At 44.9% G+C, this 20598-nt stretch overlaps 2 long non-coding RNA genes across 2 annotated transcripts; both read left to right on the top strand.

Annotated features, from left to right (window-relative positions):
• Positions 1 to 4696: 4696 nt before the first annotated feature.
• LOC143768915 (uncharacterized) lies at positions 4697 to 5790 on the top strand. The gene is made up of 2 exons (XR_013214115.1): positions 4697 to 4885; positions 4922 to 5790. It is a non-coding gene; the product is annotated as an uncharacterized LOC143768915 (long non-coding RNA).
• Positions 5791 to 9556: 3766 nt separating this feature from the next.
• On the top strand, positions 9557 to 10650 carry LOC143768914 (uncharacterized). Its single transcript, XR_013214114.1, has 2 exons — positions 9557 to 9745; positions 9782 to 10650. It is a non-coding gene; the product is annotated as an uncharacterized LOC143768914 (long non-coding RNA).
• The last annotated feature ends 9948 nt before the right edge of the window (positions 10651 to 20598 follow it).

The following is a 20598-nucleotide window of genomic DNA, read 5'->3' as shown; positions in this document are numbered from 1 at the left end:
TGCTCAATGGATACAGCAGAACAGAATCAGGATGCAATGACATCAACAAGCTTACCAATAAAGCAACATGGCTGCCATAACTCTAGCAGTATGTGGCCAGTGTTTTATATCAGTATTTGTAAGCCAAAACAAGGAGTGGGACAATTAGAGGTAAATTATGATATTAACATAATAACTAGCACCTCTGCCTTTATCACCCACTCCTGGTTTTGGATTACAAAAACTGATATTAAATACAGACCAAATACTGCCAGTTTTAGGACAGCCTTGGTTTGTAGAGGAAAAACATAGGAGACACAGTTAACACAACCAAAACTAAAGTTTATTAATGAGAAATATTATTTTCATATCAGACAATTACTGGTACAGATCTAATTACAACAGGACATTTACACAACATTTTCCTGCCATGACACACGTCCAATATCTGAATCAAAAAAGGCAGCAAATTGGTCCCGCATGTGACCAACTGCTGCAGTTGACCGCAGCGGGTGATGCTGGAAATCGGGCAGTGGGTGTGCAACTGGTTCATCCAGTTCAATGTTGGGTTGCTCCTTAGCCATTATATAATTGTGCAGAACCACACAGGCTTTGACCACCTCGTCGACTGTTTCCACTTTTAGATTTATGGCTGATGCAAGAATGCGCCATTTAGCGACCAGAATGCCAAAGGTACACTCTACTGTTCTTCGGGCCCTGGTCAGTCTGTAGTTAAAGATCCTTCTACTGTGGTTCAAGTCCCGACTGGAATAGGCCTTCAGTAGGTTTTCACACATCTGAAAGGCCTCATCCCCAACCATAACAAATGGCATCGGTGGACCTTGAGTGTTGTGGAGAGGTTGTGGCGGGGGAAAATTGAAATTTTTGCCAAACACACGGCGGCCCATATGTCATGATTTCCCAATGGCAAGGAAATAAAAAATAACAAAACGGACTAGCTCTCGGGTGATGGAAACTAAAGTTGACCGTGACCTGAACCTCACACAACACTTGAAGCAGCCGGGGAGTGTTCCTACGATGCCCTAGACACCACGCGCCAGCCGGAGATCTAACTACCCCTATCAGAGGAATATACAGGCCTGTCTTACCTCCAGAGATGTACCCCAAAAGGAGATAGCAGCCCCCCACAGATATTGACGGTGAGTTCAGAGGAAATGACATACGTAGGATGAACAGCAGGTTTAGCATAGAGAGGTCCGCTTTCTAGATAGCAGAAGGACAGGAAAGTGTTACTTCACGGTCAACTTAAAACACTACTCAAAAACACCATCCAGAAATTACTTTAAACTCCAGTGACAACTCATGTCACTTGGAGTGGCAATTTCTGTCCACAAGAGCTTCCAGCTGCAGCGAGTCACATTACTGCAATCTGGACAAGAAGTTAGCATAAACTCAAAACAAAATTCAACTTAGCTGAACAGGAACTTGAGGCAGGAGAATGCAACAGAATGCTACTGATACATTGTTGGCCGGCATAGGACTAACAGCCAAGCAGCCTTAAATAGGAAACTCCCCTAATGGGTGGCAACAGGTGAGCAGAGATGGCAGAAAGCACACAAGTGGCACTACCATCAAACACCACCGGGGGAGCCCACAAACAGAATTCACAACAGTACCCCCCCCTTAAGGAGGGGGCACCGAACCCTCACCAGAACCACCAGGGCGATCTGGATGAGCACTATGAAATGCACGAACCAAATCAGGAGCATGAACATCGGATGCTGTCACCCAGGAATTATCCTCCTGACCATAGCCCTTCCACTTAACCAGATACTGAAGTTTCCGTCTGGAAACACGGGAGTCCAAGATCTTTTCCACCACATACTCCAATTCACCCTCGACCAGCACAGGAGCAGGAGGATCAGCAGAAGGAACAACCGGCACCTCATACCTCCGCAACAATGACCGATGAAAAACATTATGAATAGTAAAAGATGCTGGGAGGTCCAAACGAAAGGACACAGGATTAAGCACTTCCAGAATCTTATAAGGGCCGATAAACCGAGGCTTAAACTTAGGAGACGAGACCTTCATAGAAATAAATCGAGAAGACAGCCACACCAGGTCCCCAACACAAAGACGAGAACCAGCACGCCGATGACGATTAGTGAACTGTTGAGTCTTCTCCTGGGACAACTTCAGATTGTCCACAACCTGTCCCCAAATCTGATGCATCCTATTCACCACGGCATCTACTCCAGGACAATCCGAAGACTCCAATTGACCGGACGAAAAACGAGGGTGAAACCCCGAATTACAAAAAAAGGAGAAACCAAAGTGGCAGAACTGGCCCGATTGTTAAGGGCAAACTCTGCCAACGGCAAAAAATCAATCCAATCATCCTGATCAGCGGACACAAAACACCTCAAGTAAGTCTCCAAAGTCTGATTAGTACGCTCAGTCTGGCCATTAGTCTGAGGATGGAATGCAGACGAAAAAGACAAATCGATGCCCATCCTGGCACAGAACGCCCGCCAAAATCTAGACACAAACTGAGTACCCCTATCAGACACTATATTCTCAGGAATACCATGCAAACGCACCACATTCTGAAAAAATAGAGGAACCAGCTCAGAGGAGGAGGGCAACTTGGGCAAGGGTACCAAATGAACCATCTTGGAAAAACGGTCACACACCACCCAGATGACAGACATCCTACGAGAAACAGGAAGGTCAGAAATAAAGTCCATAGAGATGTGCGTCCAAGGCCTCTTAGGAATAGGCAAGGGCAACAACAACCCACTAGCCCGAGAACAGCAAGGCTTGGCCCGAGCACAAACATCACAAGACTGCACAAACATACGCACATCTCGAGACAAGGAAGGCCACCAAAAGGACCTAGACACCAAATCCCTGGTGCCAAAAATTCCAGGATGACCTGCCAACGCGGAAGAATGAACCTCCGAGATAACTCTACTGGTCCAGTCATCAGGGACAAACAGTCTACCAGGCGGACAGCGATCAGGCCTATCCACCTGAAACTCCTGCAATGAGCGTCGCAGGTCTGGGGAGACAGCTGACAATATCACCCCATCCTTCAGGATGCCAGTAGGTTCGGAATCACCAGGCGAGTCAGGCTCAAAACTCCTAGAGAGGGCATCCGCCCTCACATTTTTAGAACCAGGCAGATATGAAACCACAAAGTTAAATCGGGAGAAAAATAACGACCAGCGCGCCTGTCTAGGATTCAGACGCCTGGCTGACTCAAGATAAATCAGATTCTTGTGATCAGTCAAGACCACCACCTGGTGTCTAGCACCCTCAAGCCAATGACGCCACTCCTCAAATGCCCACTTCATGGCCAAGAGCTCCCGAAAGGCCTCCACAGCCGCAGAGGACCAATTAGCAACATCAGCACCCTTTTTAGTCAAATCAGTCAAAGGTTTAGCAATGGCAGAAAAACCAGCTATGAATCGGCGATAGAAATTAGCAAATCCCAAGAATTTCTGAAGACTCTTCAGAGAAGTAGGTTGTATCCAGTCACAAATAGCCTGAACCTTAGCAGGGTCCATTTCCATAGATGAAGGGGAAAAAATATATCCCAAAAAGGAAATTCTCTGAACCCCAAAAATACACTTTGAGCCCTTCACAAAAAGAGAATTAGCCCGCAAAACCTGAAAAACTCTCCTGACCTGTTGAACATGAGATTCCCAGTCCTCCGAAAAAATCAGAATATCATCCAGATACACAATCATAAATTTATCCAGATATTCACGGAAAATATCGTGCATAAAGGACTGAAAAACGGAAGGGGCATTCGCGAGACCGAAAGGCATTACCAAATACTCAAAATGGCCTTCAGGCGTATTAAATGCGGTCTTCCACTCATCCCCCTGCTTAATCCGCACCAAATTATACGCACCACGAAGATCGATCTTAGTGAACCACTTAGCCCCCTTTATGCGAGCAAACAGGTCAGTCAGTAAAGGCAAAGGGTACTGGTATTTAACTGTAATCTTATTCAGAAGTCGATAGTCGATACAAGGTCTCAATGAACCATCCTTTTTACCCACAAAGAAAAAACCTGCCCCTAGTGGAGACAAAGAGGGGCGAATATGACCCTTTTCCAAAGATTCTCTGATATACTCCCGCATAGCAGCATGTTCAGGTACAGACAAATTAAACAGACGACCTTTAGGAAATTTACTACCGGGAATCAACTCAATTGCGCAGTCACACTCTCTGTGAGGAGGGAGAGAATCAATTTTAGGCTCCTGGAAGACATCATGAAAATCTGACAGAAATGCTGGGATCTCAGAGGGAGTAGATGAAGAAATGGGAACCAAAGGAGCATTCCCATGAATCCCCCGACATCCCCAGCTCAACACAGACATTGATCTCCAGTCCAAGACTGGATTATGAATTTGTAACCATGGTAATCCAAGCACTAAAACATCATGTAAATTGTATAACACAAGGAAACGAATAATCTCTTGGTGGTCTGGGGTAAGATGCATAGTCACTTGTGTCCAGTATTGTGGTTTATTGCTAGCCAAAGGTGTAGAATCAATCCCCTTTAGGGGTATAGGAACTTCCAGAGGCTCTAAATCAAACCCACAACGCTTGGCAAAGGACCAATCCATGAGACTCAGAGCGGCGCCAGAATCCACATAAGCATCCACGGTAACAGATGATAATGTACAAATCAATGTCACGGACAAAATAAATTTAGGCTGCAAGGTACCCATAGAAAAAGATTTATCAACCTTTTTATCAACCTTTTTTATGCGTTTAGAGCATGCTGATATAACATGAGCTGGATCCCCACAGTAGAAGCACAACCCATTTTTACGCCTGTAATTCTGTCGTTCGCCTCTAGACAGAACACTATCACATTGCATATGCTCTGGTGCCTTTTCAGAGGTCACCGCCAAATGGTGCACAGGTTTTTGCTCAGAAGATACCGCCAAATGGTGCATAGGTTTTTGCTCAGAAGATACCGCCAAATGGTGCACAGGTTTGCGTTCCCGCAAACGCCGATCAATCTGGATAGCCAATTTCATGGCATCATTCAGACCTGTAGGCACAGGGAACCCCACCATGACATCCTTCACGGCATCAGAGAGACCCTCTCGGAAATTCGCTGCTAGAGCGCACTCATTCCATTTAGTAAGCACCGACCATTTACGAAATTTTTGGCAGTATATCTCAGCTTCGTCTTGCCCTTGGGAAAGGGCTATTAAAGCCTTCTCAGCCAAAATCTCTAAATTAGGTTCTTCATAAAGCAACCCCAAAGCCAGAAAAAACGCATCCACACTTAGCAACGCAGGATCCCCTGGCGACAATGCAAATGCCCAATTTTGTGGGTCACCCCGCAGCAGAGAAATAACAATTTTAACCTGTTGTGCAGGATCACCAGCGGAGTGAGATCTCAGAGACAAAAACAATTTACAATTCTCTTTGAAATTCAAAAAACGGGATCTGTCTCCGGTAAAATATTCAGGCATAGGGATCTTAGGTTCAGACATTGGAGCACGCAAAACAAAATCTTGTAAGTTCTGAACCTTTGTAGCAAGGTTATTCAAACCTGCAACCAGACTCTGTGGATCCATGATTCAAACAGGTGTAACCAAAGCCATTCAGAGATTAAGAGGAGAGGAAAAAAAAAAAAAAAGGCTGAAGACTGCAGTTTAAGCAAGAAGTACAAATGAGCAAACTAAGGAGCAGTTTCAAACACAATAGAGGAAAAAACTTTTCTTATCCTTTCCTGCTTTAGTGCATGGTTTTAACACATCTGGCCGGCCAAACTGTCATGATTTCCCAATGGCAAGGAAATAAAAAATAACAAAACGGACTAGCTCTCGGGTGATGGAAACTAAAGTTGACCGTGACCTGAACCTCACACAACACTTGAAGCAGCCGGGGAGTGTTCCTACGATGCCCTAGACACCACGCGCCAGCCGGAGATCTAACTACCCCTATCAGAGGAATATACAGGCCTGTCTTACCTCCAGAGATGTACCCCAAAAGGAGATAGCAGCCCCCCACAGATATTGACGGTGAGTTCAGAGGAAATGACATACGTAGGATGAACAGCAGGTTTAGCATAGAGAGGTCCGCTTTCTAGATAGCAGAAGGACAGGAAAGTGTTACTTCACGGTCAACTTAAAACACTACTCAAAAACACCATCCAGAAATTACTTTAAACTCCAGTGACAACTCATGTCACTTGGAGTGGCAATTTCTGTCCACAAGAGCTTCCAGCTGCAGCGAGTCACATTACTGCAATCTGGACAAGAAGTTAGCATAAACTCAAAACAAAATTCAACTTAGCTGAACAGGAACTTGAGGCAGGAGAATGCAACAGAATGCTACTGATACATTGTTGGCCGGCATAGGACTAACAGCCAAGCAGCCTTAAATAGGAAACTCCCCTAATGGGTGGCAACAGGTGAGCAGAGATGGCAGAAAGCACACAAGTGGCACTACCATCAAACACCACCGGGGGAGCCCACAAACAGAATTCACAACAGTACCCCCCCCTTAAGGAGGGGGCACCGAACCCTCACCAGAACCACCAGGGCGATCTGGATGAGCACTATGAAATGCATGAACCAAATCAGGAGCATGAACATCGGATGCTGTCACCCAGGAATTATCCTCCTGACCATAGCCCTTCCACTTAACCAGATACTGAAGTTTCCGTCTGGAAACACGGGAGTCCAAGATCTTTTCCACCACATACTCCAATTCACCCTCGACCAGCACAGGAGCAGGAGGATCAGCAGAAGGAACAACCGGCACCTCATACCTCCGCAACAATGACCGATGAAAAACATTATGAATAGTAAAAGATGCTGGGAGGTCCAAACGAAAGGACACAGGATTAAGCACTTCCAGAATCTTATAAGGGCCGATAAACCGAGGCTTAAACTTAGGAGACGAGACCTTCATAGAAATAAATCGAGAAGACAGCCACACCAGGTCCCCAACACAAAGACGAGAACCAGCACGCCGATGACGATTAGTGAACTGTTGAGTCTTCTCCTGGGACAACTTCAGATTGTCCACAACCTGTCCCCAAATCTGATGCATCCTATTCACCACGGCATCTACTCCAGGACAATCCGAAGACTCCAATTGACTGGACGAAAAACGAGGGTGAAACCCCGAATTACAAAAAAAGGAGAAACCAAAGTGGCAGAACTGGCCCGATTGTTAAGGGCAAACTCTGCCAACGGCAAAAAATCAATCCAATCATCCTGATCAGCGGACACAAAACACCTCAAGTAAGTCTCCAAAGTCTGATTAGTACGCTCAGTCTGGCCATTAGTCTGAGGATGGAATGCAGACGAAAAAGACAAATCGATGCCCATCCTGGCACAGAACGCCCGCCAAAATCTAGACACAAACTGAGTACCCCTATCAGACACTATATTCTCAGGAATACCATGCAAACGCACCACATTCTGAAAAAATAGAGGAACCAGCTCAGAGGAGGAGGGCAACTTGGGCAAGGGTACCAAATGAACCATCTTGGAAAAACGGTCACACACCACCCAGATGACAGACATCCTACGAGAAACAGGAAGGTCAGAAATAAAGTCCATAGAGATGTGCGTCCAAGGCCTCTTAGGAATAGGCAAGGGCAACAACAACCCACTAGCCCGAGAACAGCAAGGCTTGGCCCGAGCACAAACATCACAAGACTGCACAAACATACGCACATCTCGAGACAAGGAAGGCCACCAAAAGGACCTAGACACCAAATCCCTGGTGCCAAAAATTCCAGGATGACCTGCCAACGCGGAAGAATGAACCTCCGAGATAACTCTACTGGTCCAGTCATCAGGGACAAACAGTCTACCAGGCGGACAGCGATCAGGCCTATCCACCTGAAACTCCTGCAATGAGCGTCGCAGGTCTGGGGAGACAGCTGACAATATCACCCCATCCTTCAGGATGCCAGTAGGTTCGGAATCACCAGGCGAGTCAGGCTCAAAACTCCTAGAGAGGGCATCCGCCCTCACATTTTTAGAACCAGGCAGATATGAAACCACAAAGTTAAATCGGGAGAAAAATAACGACCAGCGCGCCTGTCTAGGATTCAGACGCCTGGCTGACTCAAGATAAATCAGATTCTTGTGATCAGTCAAGACCACCACCTGGTGTCTAGCACCCTCAAGCCAATGACGCCACTCCTCAAATGCCCACTTCATGGCCAAGAGCTCCCGAAAGGCCTCCACAGCCGCAGAGGACCAATTAGCAACATCAGCACCCTTTTTAGTCAAATCAGTCAAAGGTTTAGCAATGGCAGAAAAACCAGCTATGAATCGGCGATAGAAATTAGCAAATCCCAAGAATTTCTGAAGACTCTTCAGAGAAGTAGGTTGTATCCAGTCACAAATAGCCTGAACCTTAGCAGGGTCCATTTCCATAGATGAAGGGGAAAAAATATATCCCAAAAAGGAAATTCTCTGAACCCCAAAAATACACTTTGAGCCCTTCACAAAAAGAGAATTAGCCCGCAAAACCTGAAAAACTCTCCTGACCTGTTGAACATGAGATTCCCAGTCCTCCGAAAAAATCAGAATATCATCCAGATACACAATCATAAATTTATCCAGATATTCACGGAAAATATCGTGCATAAAGGACTGAAAAACGGAAGGGGCATTCGCGAGACCGAAAGGCATTACCAAATACTCAAAATGGCCTTCAGGCGTATTAAATGCGGTCTTCCACTCATCCCCCTGCTTAATCCGCACCAAATTATACGCACCACGAAGATCGATCTTAGTGAACCACTTAGCCCCCTTTATGCGAGCAAACAGGTCAGTCAGTAAAGGCAAAGGGTACTGGTATTTAACTGTAATCTTATTCAGAAGTCGATAGTCGATACAAGGTCTCAATGAACCATCCTTTTTACCCACAAAGAAAAAACCTGCCCCTAGTGGAGACAAAGAGGGGCGAATATGACCCTTTTCCAAAGATTCTCTGATATACTCCCGCATAGCAGCATGTTCAGGTACAGACAAATTAAACAGACGACCTTTAGGAAATTTACTACCGGGAATCAACTCAATTGCGCAGTCACACTCTCTGTGAGGAGGGAGAGAATCAATTTTAGGCTCCTGGAAGACATCATGAAAATCTGACAGAAATGCTGGGATCTCAGAGGGAGTAGATGAAGAAATGGGAACCAAAGGAGCATTCCCATGAATCCCCCGACATCCCCAGCTCAACACAGACATTGATCTCCAGTCCAAGACTGGATTATGAATTTGTAACCATGGTAATCCAAGCACTAAAACATCATGTAAATTGTATAACACAAGGAAACGAATAATCTCTTGGTGGTCTGGGGTAAGATGCATAGTCACTTGTGTCCAGTATTGTGGTTTATTGCTAGCCAAAGGTGTAGAATCAATCCCCTTTAGGGGTATAGGAACTTCCAGAGGCTCTAAATCAAACCCACAACGCTTGGCAAAGGACCAATCCATGAGACTCAGAGCGGCGCCAGAATCCACATAAGCATCCACGGTAACAGATGATAATGTACAAATCAATGTCACGGACAAAATAAATTTAGGCTGCAAGGTACCCATAGAAAAAGATTTATCAACCTTTTTATCAACCTTTTTTATGCGTTTAGAGCATGCTGATATAACATGAGCTGGATCCCCACAGTAGAAGCACAACCCATTTTTACGCCTGTAATTCTGTCGTTCGCCTCTAGACAGAACACTATCACATTGCATATGCTCTGGTGCCTTTTCAGAGGTCACCGCCAAATGGTGCACAGGTTTTTGCTCAGAAGATACCGCCAAATGGTGCATAGGTTTTTGCTCAGAAGATACCGCCAAATGGTGCACAGGTTTGCGTTCCCGCAAACGCCGATCAATCTGGATAGCCAATTTCATGGCATCATTCAGACCTGTAGGCACAGGGAACCCCACCATGACATCCTTCACGGCATCAGAGAGACCCTCTCGGAAATTCGCTGCTAGAGCGCACTCATTCCATTTAGTAAGCACCGACCATTTACGAAATTTTTGGCAGTATATCTCAGCTTCGTCTTGCCCTTGGGAAAGGGCTATTAAAGCCTTCTCAGCCAAAATCTCTAAATTAGGTTCTTCATAAAGCAACCCCAAAGCCAGAAAAAACGCATCCACACTTAGCAACGCAGGATCCCCTGGCGACAATGCAAATGCCCAATTTTGTGGGTCACCCCGCAGCAGAGAAATAACAATTTTAACCTGTTGTGCAGGATCACCAGCGGAGTGAGATCTCAGAGACAAAAACAATTTACAATTCTCTTTGAAATTCAAAAAACGGGATCTGTCTCCGGTAAAATATTCAGGCATAGGGATCTTAGGTTCAGACATTGGAGCACGCAAAACAAAATCTTGTAAGTTCTGAACCTTTGTAGCAAGGTTATTCAAACCTGCAACCAGACTCTGTGGATCCATGATTCAAACAGGTGTAACCAAAGCCATTCAGAGATTAAGAGGAGAGGAAAAAAAAAAAAAAAGGCTGAAGACTGCAGTTTAAGCAAGAAGTACAAATGAGCAAACTAAGGAGCAGTTTCAAACACAATAGAGGAAAAAACTTTTCTTATCCTTTCCTGCTTTAGTGCATGGTTTTAACACATCTGGCCGGCCAAACTGTCATGATTTCCCAATGGCAAGGAAATAAAAAATAACAAAACGGACTAGCTCTCGGGTGATGGAAACTAAAGTTGACCGTGACCTGAACCTCACACAACACTTGAAGCAGCCGGGGAGTGTTCCTACGATGCCCTAGACACCACGCGCCAGCCGGAGATCTAACTACCCCTATCAGAGGAATATACAGGCCTGTCTTACCTCCAGAGATGTACCCCAAAAGGAGATAGCAGCCCCCCACAGATATTGACGGTGAGTTCAGAGGAAATGACATACGTAGGATGAACAGCAGGTTTAGCATAGAGAGGTCCGCTTTCTAGATAGCAGAAGGACAGGAAAGTGTTACTTCACGGTCAACTTAAAACACTACTCAAAAACACCATCCAGAAATTACTTTAAACTCCAGTGACAACTCATGTCACTTGGAGTGGCAATTTCTGTCCACAAGAGCTTCCAGCTGCAGCGAGTCACATTACTGCAATCTGGACAAGAAGTTAGCATAAACTCAAAACAAAATTCAACTTAGCTGAGCAGGAACTTGAGGCAGGAGAATGCAACAGAATGCTACTGATACATTGTTGGCCGGCATAGGACTAACAGCCAAGCAGCCTTAAATAGGAAACTCCCCTAATGGGTGGCAACAGGTGAGCAGAGATGGCAGAAAGCACACAAGTGGCACTACCATCAAACACCACCGGGGGAGCCCACAAACAGAATTCACAACAGTACCCCCCCCTTAAGGAGGGGGCACCGAACCCTCACCAGAACCACCAGGGCGATCTGGATGAGCACTATGAAATGCACGAACCAAATCAGGAGCATGAACATCGGATGCTGTCACCCAGGAATTATCCTTCTGACCATAGCCCTTCCACTTAACCAGATACTGAAGTTTCCGTCTGGAAACACGGGAGTCCAAGATCTTTTCCACCACATACTCCAATTCACCCTCGACCAGCACAGGAGCAGGAGGATCAGCAGAAGGAACAACCGGCACCTCATACCTCCGCAACAATGACCGATGAAAAACATTATGAATAGTAAAAGATGCTGGGAGGTCCAAACGAAAGGACACAGGATTAAGCACTTCCAGAATCTTATAAGGGCCGATAAACCGAGGCTTAAACTTAGGAGACGAGACCTTCATAGAAATAAATCGAGAAGACAGCCACACCAGGTCCCCAACACAAAGACGAGAACCAGCACGCCGATGACGATTAGTGAACTGTTGAGTCTTCTCCTGGGACAACTTCAGATTGTCCACAACCTGTCCCCAAATCTGATGCATCCTATTCACCACGGCATCTACTCCAGGACAATCCGAAGACTCCAATTGACCGGACGAAAAACGAGGGTGAAACCCCGAATTACAAAAAAAGGAGAAACCAAAGTGGCAGAACTGGCCCGATTGTTAAGGGCAAACTCTGCCAACGGCAAAAAATCAATCCAATCATCCTGATCAGCGGACACAAAACACCTCAAGTAAGTCTCCAAAGTCTGATTAGTACGCTCAGTCTGGCCATTAGTCTGAGGATGGAATGCAGACGAAAAAGACAAATCGATGCCCATCCTGGCACAGAACGCCCGCCAAAATCTAGACACAAACTGAGTACCCCTATCAGACACTATATTCTCAGGAATACCATGCAAACGCACCACATTCTGAAAAAATAGAGGAACCAGCTCAGAGGAGGAGGGCAACTTGGGCAAGGGTACCAAATGAACCATCTTGGAAAAACGGTCACACACCACCCAGATGACAGACATCCTACGAGAAACAGGAAGGTCAGAAATAAAGTCCATAGAGATGTGCGTCCAAGGCCTCTTAGGAATAGGCAAGGGCAACAACAACCCACTAGCCCGAGAACAGCAAGGCTTGGCCCGAGCACAAACATCACAAGACTGCACAAACATACGCACATCTCGAGACAAGGAAGGCCACCAAAAGGACCTAGACACCAAATCCCTGGTGCCAAAAATTCCAGGATGACCTGCCAACGCGGAAGAATGAACCTCCGAGATAACTCTACTGGTCCAGTCATCAGGGACAAACAGTCTACCAGGCGGACAGCGATCAGGCCTATCCACCTGAAACTCCTGCAATGAGCGTCGCAGGTCTGGGGAGACAGCTGACAATATCACCCCATCCTTCAGGATGCCAGTAGGTTCGGAATCACCAGGCGAGTCAGGCTCAAAACTCCTAGAGAGGGCATCCGCCCTCACATTTTTAGAACCAGGCAGATATGAAACCACAAAGTTAAATCGGGAGAAAAATAACGACCAGCGCGCCTGTCTAGGATTCAGACGCCTGGCTGACTCAAGATAAATCAGATTCTTGTGATCAGTCAAGACCACCACCTGGTGTCTAGCACCCTCAAGCCAATGACGCCACTCCTCAAATGCCCACTTCATGGCCAAGAGCTCCCGAAAGGCCTCCACAGCCGCAGAGGACCAATTAGCAACATCAGCACCCTTTTTAGTCAAATCAGTCAAAGGTTTAGCAATGGCAGAAAAACCAGCTATGAATCGGCGATAGAAATTAGCAAATCCCAAGAATTTCTGAAGACTCTTCAGAGAAGTAGGTTGTATCCAGTCACAAATAGCCTGAACCTTAGCAGGGTCCATTTCCATAGATGAAGGGGAAAAAATATATCCCAAAAAGGAAATTCTCTGAACCCCAAAAATACACTTTGAGCCCTTCACAAAAAGAGAATTAGCCCGCAAAACCTGAAAAACTCTCCTGACCTGTTGAACATGAGATTCCCAGTCCTCCGAAAAAATCAGAATATCATCCAGATACACAATCATAAATTTATCCAGATATTCACGGAAAATATCGTGCATAAAGGACTGAAAAACGGAAGGGGCATTCGCGAGACCGAAAGGCATTACCAAATACTCAAAATGGCCTTCAGGCGTATTAAATGCGGTCTTCCACTCATCCCCCTGCTTAATCCGCACCAAATTATACGCACCACGAAGATCGATCTTAGTGAACCACTTAGCCCCCTTTATGCGAGCAAACAGGTCAGTCAGTAAAGGCAAAGGGTACTGGTATTTAACTGTAATCTTATTCAGAAGTCGATAGTCGATACAAGGTCTCAATGAACCATCCTTTTTACCCACAAAGAAAAAACCTGCCCCTAGTGGAGACAAAGAGGGGCGAATATGACCCTTTTCCAAAGATTCTCTGATATACTCCCGCATAGCAGCATGTTCAGGTACAGACAAATTAAACAGACGACCTTTAGGAAATTTACTACCGGGAATCAACTCAATTGCGCAGTCACACTCTCTGTGAGGAGGGAGAGAATCAATTTTAGGCTCCTGAAGACATCATGAAAATCTGACAGAAATGCTGGGATCTCAGAGGGAGTAGATGAAGAAATGGGAACCAAAGGAGCATTCCCATGAATCCCCCGACATCCCCAGCTCAACACAGACATTGATCTCCAGTCCAAGACTGGATTATGAATTTGTAACCATGGTAATCCAAGCACTAAAACATCATGTAAATTGTATAACACAAGGAAACGAATAATCTCTTGGTGGTCTGGGGTAAGATGCATAGTCACTTGTGTCCAGTATTGTGGTTTATTGCTAGCCAAAGGTGTAGAATCAATCCCCTTTAGGGGTATAGGAACTTCCAGAGGCTCTAAATCAAACCCACAACGCTTGGCAAAGGACCAATCCATGAGACTCAGAGCGGCGCCAGAATCCACATAAGCATCCACGGTAACAGATGATAATGTACAAATCAATGTCACGGACAAAATAAATTTAGGCTGCAAGGTACCCATAGAAAAAGATTTATCAACCTTTTTATCAACCTTTTTTATGCGTTTAGAGCATGCTGATATAACATGAGCTGGATCCCCACAGTAGAAGCACAACCCATTTTTACGCCTGTAATTCTGTCGTTCGCCTCTAGACAGAACACTATCACATTGCATATGCTCTGGTGCCTTTTCAGAGGTCACCGCCAAATGGTGCACAGGTTTTTGCTCAGAAGATACCGCCAAATGGTGCATAGGTTTTTGCTCAGAAGATACCGCCAAATGGTGCACAGGTTTGCGTTCCCGCAAACGCCGATCAATCTGGATAGCCAATTTCATGGCATCATTCAGACCTGTAGGCACAGGGAACCCCACCATGACATCCTTCACGGCATCAGAGAGACCCTCTTGGAAATTCGCTGCTAGAGCGCACTCATTCCATTTAGTAAGCACCGACCATTTACGAAATTTTTGGCAGTATATCTCAGCTTCGTCTTGCCCTTGGGAAAGGGCTATTAAAGCCTTCTCAGCCAAAATCTCTAAATTAGGTTCTTCATAAAGCAACCCCAAAGCCAGAAAAAACGCATCCACACTTAGCAACGCAGGATCCCCTGGCGACAATGCAAATGCCCAATTTTGTGGGTCACCCCGCAGCAGAGAAATAACAATTTTAACCTGTTGTGCAGGATCACCAGCGGAGTGAGATCTCAGAGACAAAAACAATTTACAATTCTCTTTGAAATTCAAAAAACGGGATCTGTCTCCGGTAAAATATTCAGGCATAGGGATCTTAGGTTCAGACATTGGAGCACGCAAAACAAAATCTTGTAAGTTCTGAACCTTTGTAGCAAGGTTATTCAAACCTGCAACCAGACTCTGTGGATCCATGATTCAAACAGGTGTAACCAAAGCCATTCAGAGATTAAGAGGAGAGGAAAAAAAAAAAAAAAGGCTGAAGACTGCAGTTTAAGCAAGAAGTACAAATGAGCAAACTAAGGAGCAGTTTCAAACACAATAGAGGAAAAAACTTTTCTTATCCTTTCCTGCTTTAGTGCATGGTTTTAACACATCTGGCCGGCCAAACTGTCATGATTTCCCAATGGCAAGGAAATAAAAAATAACAAAACGGACTAGCTCTCGGGTGATGGAAACTAAAGTTGACCGTGACCTGAACCTCACACAACACTTGAAGCAGCCGGGGAGTGTTCCTACGATGCCCTAGACACCACGCGCCAGCCGGAGATCTAACTACCCCTATCAGAGGAATATACAGGCCTGTCTTACCTCCAGAGATGTACCCCAAAAGGAGATAGCAGCCCCCCACAGATATTGACGGTGAGTTCAGAGGAAATGACATACGTAGGATGAACAGCAGGTTTAGCATAGAGAGGTCCGCTTTCTAGATAGCAGAAGGACAGGAAAGTGTTACTTCACGGTCAACTTAAAACACTACTCAAAAACACCATCCAGAAATTACTTTAAACTCCAGTGACAACTCATGTCACTTGGAGTGGCAATTTCTGTCCACAAGAGCTTCCAGCTGCAGCGAGTCACATTACTGCAATCTGGACAAGAAGTTAGCATAAACTCAAAACAAAATTCAACTTAGCTGAACAGGAACTTGAGGCAGGAGAATGCAACAGAATGCTACTGATACATTGTTGGCCGGCATAGGACTAACAGCCAAGCAGCCTTAACCCCTTCACCCCCGGAGCTTTTTCCGTTTTTCCATTTTCGTTTTTCGCTCCCCTCCTTCCCAGAGCCATAACTTTTTTATTTTTCCGTCAATTTGGCCATGTGAGGGCTTATTTTTTGCGGGACGAGTTGTACTTTTGAACGACATCATTGGTTTTAGCATGTCGTGTACTAGAAAACGGGAAAAAAATTCCAAGTGCAGTGAAATTGCAAAAAAAGTGCAATCCCACACTTGTTTTTTGCTTGCCTATTTTGCTAGGTTCACTAAATGCTAAAACTGACCTGCCATTATGATTCTCCAGGTCACTACGAGTTCATAGACACCTAACATGACTAGGTTATTTTTCACCTAAGTGGTGAAAAAAAATTCCAAACTTTGCAAAAAACAAAACAAAACAAAATTGCGCCATTTTCCGATACTCGTAGCGTCTCCATTTTTCGTGATCTGGGGTCAAGTGAGGGCTTATTTTTTGCGTGCCGAGCTGGCGTTTTTAATGATAGCATTTTGGTGTAGATACGTTCTTTTGATCGCCCGTTATTGCATTTTAATGCAATGTTGTGGCGACCAAAAAAACGTAAATCTGGCGTTTCGAATTTTTTTCTCATTACGCCATTTAGCGATCAGGTTAATGCTTTTTTTTAATTGATAGATCGGGCGATTCTGAACGCGGCGATACCAAATATGTGTAGGTTTTTTTTTTTTTTTATTGATTTATTTTGATTGGGGCGAAAGGGGGGTGATTTAAACTTTTATGTTTTTTTTATTTTTTTCACATTTTTAAAAACTTTTTTTTTTTACTTTTGCCATGCTTCTATAGCCTCCATGGGAGGCTAGAAGCAGGCACAGCCCGATCGGCTCTGCTACATAACAGCGATCATCAGATCGCTGTTATGTAGCTAAAATGCAGGTGTGCTGTGAGCGCCGACCACAGGGGGGCGCTCACAGCCACCGGCAATCAGTAACCATAGAGGTCTCAAGGACCTCTATGGTTACAATGGAGGAGCATCGCCGACCCCCGATCATGTGACAGGGGTCGGCGATGCGCTCATATCCGGCCGCACGGCCGGATGCGGTAGTTAAATGCCGCTGTCTGCGTTTGACAGCGGCATTTAACTAGTTAATAGCGGCGGGTGAGCGCGATTTCACCCGCCGCTATTGCGCGCACATGTCAGCTGTAAAAAACAGCTGACATGTCGCGACTTTGATGTGCGCTCACCGCCGGAGCGCACATCAAAGCGGGGGTCCCGACATGTGACGTACTATTCCGTCACATGTCGGGAAGGGGTTAAATAGGAAACTCCCCTAATGGGTGGCAACAGGTGAGCAGAGATGGCAGAAAGCACACAAGTGGCACTACCATCAAACACCACCGGGGGAGCCCACAAACAGAATTCACAACACCCATATCTGAGTTCTTGAAAGTCTGGGGATCGTTGCCACGGCCAAAAGCTCCAATGTCCACGGCGATGAAGCGACAGTTCGCATCGGCTATTGCCATGAGCACAACAGAAAAATATTTTTTATAGTTGAAATACTCCGATCCTGTTCTGGCAGGTTTGATAATGTGGATGTGCTTTCCATCCACCGCTCCTAAACAGTTGGGGAAATCACACACACTCCAGAATTTTTCCGCAATTTCAAGCCACATGTCCAAGGTGGGTAGAGGTATAAACTCATCCCGGAGTACATTCCACAAAGCCCGGCAAGTGTCCGCAACTACTCAGGACAGGGTGGATATTCCAAGCCGGTATTGGAAGTGGAGGGATGATAAACTCTCTCCAGTTGCCAGAAATCTGTAAGAAAAACAAACCCAAAAAACATTACAATCTATTCTATTTATGGTGTGGTTACGCTAAAGAAAGAAAGGAAAATACCCAAAACATACATGTCAGAAAACACAAAATTTGGACTGTCATTGGTTTAGATTTGGAACGTACCTTAATGTAACCAGCAGACGTTCCTCCGGTGGAATTGCTCTACGGAGCTGGGTGTCCTGTCGCAGTATGGCTCCTTGGACACGAGCAAGCAAATCCCGGAACGAGTCTTGCGACAGCCTTGTGTATTCCTTGAATTTCTCCGGGTTGGCATTAAGCTCGGCATACAGCGTGTGATAGGCTCCACGTCTCTCACGTAGTTCGATAATGGGGTGTCTCCAAAAACGCCTACGTTGTCTCCTTCTCCATCTTTTGCGATTTCTGTCTTGCTCCCAAGCAAAAGCACGGGCAAGAAACAGCTTGATGCTTAAATCCAGGTTGAAATAAAAGCTCTCCATGTGCAGATCCATCATGACACAGGATACAGTAGCAAACTGTTAAGATTTCAGTAGCCCTAGGGTCTATATATAGAGATCCCATAATACACGCCCTCTGTAGTCCCATTGACGGTGTCTGGTTATCTTGATATTTCTCTTGTGAAATTTCTCATCATGCGCACCAAAAACGCAAACGCAGGAAAAAACGCATATAAACGCGTACAAACGTGTCGTTTTTTAACCGCATGCAATACCGCATGCGTCTAAAAAACGCCGCGTTTGTACGCGTTTATATGCGTTTTTTCCACCACTTGCGGATGCGTTTTAAACGCGCAAATGTGAAACTAGCCTTAGCTAGGCAATTGTTTCTAAGTCATATAGTTTAGATAGCTAGTGTTCTGTGTGGCTGTGAAATTGACCTTCAATTTTTTGTGCCATTACTGAAGTCCACAGACAAAGACAGCATGGCACATTTCATAGAAGTGTGTTGTGCACTGTTTCTATTGTAGGGTTGAGCGACTTTTACTTTTTTAGGATCTGTCAAGATTCTTTAGGATTTGTCAAAAGTCGAGTCGAGTGAAATCGGCTGATTATCGCGCAAAGTCAGGGATCGACCGAAACACGAAACCCAATGTAAGTCAATGGGGAACAACCTCCTCCTCCTCCCCGATTATCGCGCAAAGTCGGGGATCGACCGAAACACGAAACCCAATGTAAGTCAATGGGGAACAACCTCCTCCTCCTCCTCGCAAGCCGGAACCTATGTCATCACGCTGCCCACACTCCTTCATTGGCTGAAAAAATGGCGGGGAAAGTGTCATATGAAACGCGACTTTGGCGCGAAAATCGCCGACCGCATGGCCGATCCCACAGTGGGATCGGGTCGGGTTTCATGAAACCCGACTTTGTTGAAAGTCGGCGATTTTTGAAATTGTCCGATCCGTTTCGCTCAACCCTATTCTATTGTGCTCCATGCACATGTAGACCTTTCCAAATCTTATTTTTTCAGTTGCTAAATGTGATACAGCAAGGTATATGTCACCTTTTTCATTAAGTGGTGGTGACATTGTTCTGTGATTTGAGCTATTGGAAAGTAAAAAATAAATATTTTGTCAGTTGCTACCGTGATTCAGCATGCCATATCTCACCTTGCAATTTATTAGTTGTGAAATTCAGCTGTTTGCATAGCTCATGCAGATTAAAAAAAAAATTCTGTTGCTAAACATGATACAGCCCACCATATCCCACCTTGTCATCTTGTGGCGCTGAAATTGTTACTGTTGCACAGTAAAAAAAAAAATTGGGACAGTTGCTAATGTAATTCGGCATGCCATGTCCCACCTAGTCATTTAGTGGCAGTGAAATTAATCTTTCTGCAGAGCTCATGCAGATAAAACAAAACATTTTTTTTCTGTTACAAATGTGATACAGCATGCCATATCATATCACCTTGTCATTTAGTGGCGGTGAAATTAAGCTATCTGCATAGCTCATGCAGAATAAGAAAACAATTTTTTACTGTCACAAACATGGTACAGCAGGCTAGATCTGAGTTTGAAATTGTTTTGTGTATGCATTCAATTATATTCAGACCTCATCCACAGTTAAAAATATACTTTCTTCTGTTAGTAATGTTATACAGCAGGCTAGATGTCAGTTTGAAATGTTTGGGTGCTGATATTGTTCTCCATATAGGGGTACACATGATAAAATCAAAATTGGCTTCCTCACTATTGTGCTACCAAAAGCAGGTCACATTTCATCTTTTCGTTCTTTGGTGCAGATATTGTTCTGTTACAAAATAAAATATAAATTTGTTCTATTACTACCGTGCTCCAAAAATGTGGCCACATCAGTGTTGTCATTCTTTTGTGCTCAGATTCTGCTTTATCCAAGGTTCATCCACAGTAAAAAAAAATCTATTTTTTTCTGTTACTACCGTGGTACATAAAGCAGGCCATATTTTATCTGTTAATTATTTTGGGCTGGTATTTATTCATTTTCCTCTGATAGCGCTATCTTATTCCGCAGCACTTTGCATACATTATTATCACTGTCCCCAATGGGGCTCACAATCTAAATTCCCTATCACTATGTCTTTGGAGTGTGGGAATAAAAAAGAGTACTGGGAGGAAACATTTGCATACACGGAGAGAACTTGCAAACTCTTTGCAAATGCTGCCCTTGGTGGGGTTGGAACCCATAACTCCAGCGCTGCAAGGCTGCTAATGTTTTTATGTTGACGACTCAATGTTCACAGGTTTGGAA

The sequence above is a fragment of the Ranitomeya variabilis genome, chromosome 4 (assembly GCF_051348905.1).
Source record: "Ranitomeya variabilis isolate aRanVar5 chromosome 4, aRanVar5.hap1, whole genome shotgun sequence".
Lineage (NCBI taxonomy): Eukaryota > Metazoa > Chordata > Amphibia > Anura > Dendrobatidae > Ranitomeya > Ranitomeya variabilis.
The sequence above is the reverse complement of the archived record's forward strand: the minus strand, read 5'-3'. Positions and strand labels throughout refer to the sequence as shown.